Genomic DNA, 3,080 nt, shown 5'->3' with positions numbered 1-3,080 from the left:
TTAAAGAACTGGTTTAGAAAACACTTAAAAATAAAATAAATTTCTATTAGAAGATGTCCAATAAATAAATAGATGGCTCAAAAAGCCACTGTCTAATATGTCTAGCTGTAAGAGCCATGCATGAGCAGTTTCCATAATGTGAGGTGTATATGCATGGATCTCCCATGTTTCTACCTCTCTCATCTATGCATACACGTGTTGGTTTATTTGTTTGTGTAGTAGTTTGAGTGCCGATAACTGTGCACGACTTCCATTAACCTTTACATTTTTAAAAATCACATCCTGAGCACATCCATTCAGCACGAAGCTTAAAGGACATCCTTTGTTGAGCTTTAAAACCCTACACTTAGAGGATTAAAGGGTGTCTGTGGGCGGAGGTGCACTCAGGTAAGTGAGACCTGTGGGGTTCATAGAGGCCCACACCTGAACAAAACCCTGCCAGTCAGCCAAAGGGTACTGAGAGGTAAGATACTGCATGCACAGCCCTGGAGGAGTATCAGTGCTCGCTGCAACGTAAGACCCTGAAAGATCTGGTTTGATAGTAAAGTCAGCCCAATTCAAGCACTCAGTTTTTTACTTTGCAGTAGTGTTAACTGCAGAGTATGCTTTAATAACAAAGAAGATGAAACCAATTCAGAAAAATGAGTCAGACACTTAAACAAACCTTCAACTAGCAATGATGTGCTGACTTCTCACATACTCTGGCTAATTTTGCTACTACAAAAACATAAGCCCTGCATTAGCCAGATTTTTTTATTGTCCTGTCCACAATTTTTCTCTTGAAATTTCTGACAAGTTTAGCTGTATAATGTTGTTTTATGGTGTACTTTTAAGAATACATGGGTTTGAAAATGTGAATAAAGTGCCGATCGCAGCTGTGATTGGCGCATTTGGGAAGGAACTACAGCACCCGTCCGAAGGGCAAGATCTGAGCCAGGAACAAGCAGCGTTTTCTACTGATTATCTAAAGACACTTCAACCAGATTCTGTAATGCGTCGTAATAGTGAGTCCCATCATTTGAATGCAGAGAAAGTCACAGAATTGAAGGCTGGGACGGAAATGGAACAAGCCGTTGTGCTTAATGAAGAATCTTCCATGGCTTTCCAAGAAACAAGAATAGAAAAAACTGAGCAATGTGCAGCTCAGAAACAAAAACAGTATCTATTCTTTCAAACTGTTAATCATGCCAAAGTGTTATCAGACTTAAAATCCAAACCCAAAGGTATTCTTGGTGGCTAATTAAATATTCGGAGTGTTATTCCAAAAATAGATCAGATTTATAGTCTTCTTTGTGACTCAAATTTGGATTATCTTTGTTTAACTGAAACTTGGCTTCATGTGAATATTCCAGTCAGCTTTTTCTATAAAGGCTTGCCATCTGTGGAACACACTTCCAACTGATATCAAATTGATTACAGACATTAGATCTTTTACATTGAAGGTTAAAGTGTGGTTAAAGGGAAATCAAAGATGTAGTCATTTTAACTAATGATTTTAATTTTATTTAAAATTATTGTCGAGTGACTGTAATTGTATTTATGATGTAATTTGGTTCTATGAAAATGTATGTTTTATTGTAAAATGTATCTATTTAGATTGTAAGCCCAACAAGGGACAATTGTTGAAAATTAGCAGTAGTTATAAACCTATGTGCGGCACATCAGTTTCATGTCTTGCACTTGAACTATGTTAAACTGCACTGTCCCTTTTAAATAAATAAATTCAAATTCAAATATAACAAATGCCTAAATAATATTGCAGGTTAAACATTTACAAAACTGCATCCTAGTGTTTTCCAGATACATTGTTAGCATGTTTGCAACCCAGTTCAAAATTGCAGGTAATTATTTTTGTTAACTGCAGTGAGTGGCATTTGGCATTTAAATGCCAATATGGCAATTAATCAATTTAGGCTTCAGAGTAATGAATGGCTTTCACTAAGTAATATATCCTATATGCTGTATGAATGCATGCTGTGCCTGCAATAGCCATTTAAATGAAACAGAAATATCCTCTGAGTACCTTCTTAGCTGCCGCTACATTATAACAAAATCCTTCCCGACTGATGTACATCTTTGTGGGTGGAGGATCTGTTTTATAATTGCTTTTGAGAAACATGTAGGGCTTAGTCTTTATCACTCAGATCTTTTTTATATTTGAATTTAAGTAATACTGTAAATCTCTGTGCAATCACCTCTCAGCAAATTAGGTTGAAGAAAGTAGCTGAAAATCCTTCTGCTTAACGGGCTCCTGTGTCCTCTCATCCTTGACAGCGTAATGGTGTTTTGTATCAGCAGTTATACATGAACATAATAGATTGTCTGCTGCCCTCTACATCTGTTGCCATGTGGAGAGTGACAAGTTGATTTATGGGACTTGGAGGAAACAGTAATGAATTAATTAGTTTGATGAGATGCGCCCATCAAGGTCACTGTCCAGTGATTCCCATGCATATCCTCGCTGACTGTAAACCTGGTTAATTAATACTGAATGAGATCAGCAAGTGACCATATAAAGACCTGACAACTGCCAACATCATTATGTGTTATCCTGCTGTTTTAGTTTTATTTACAGCATTTAAAATTGCATGTCGTCTAACCGAGGCCTCAGAGGGTGGGCTTATGCCTCAGTCAACGCTAGATTAAAAAGCAGGAAACCTCCTTGTGACTCGTTAGTTAGTATTTGTTCTATTTTATTTATTTATTCTTTTTGCTGTTGGCAAGGTTGAATATCCTTAAAAACAACAGCAACACCAACAACCTTTGAGCAACCAGTTTCAATCACAGGTCAACTGCACAGGTCTTCCTAGTAGGAGGCAATCTGTCTCCAAACGACAGACAGATAAACTTTAATCACGGTCAGGGCAGATTGTAAACATATTTAAATAGGTCTGAGTCAGTCTGCACTGACAAGCACAACTCATCTGCAACATGTGATTTGTAGCAGGGGACTCAGCTCAGTTGGATGCTAACTGGTTGTATTCTGGTTTTGTTTCTATGTAAAAGGAAAGTTGTTGAGCACCTGTTCAAGCAGTTTATGTGAGTTTTTGAGACTTCTACATCATCAGTGTGATTTTTTT

Source organism: Pundamilia nyererei, unplaced genomic scaffold (genome assembly GCF_000239375.1).
Source record: "Pundamilia nyererei isolate P.nyererei 1_Seehausen unplaced genomic scaffold, PunNye1.0 scaffold00011, whole genome shotgun sequence".
Taxonomy (NCBI): domain Eukaryota; kingdom Metazoa; phylum Chordata; class Actinopteri; order Cichliformes; family Cichlidae; genus Pundamilia; species Pundamilia nyererei.
Note: the sequence above shows the minus strand (reverse complement) of the source record.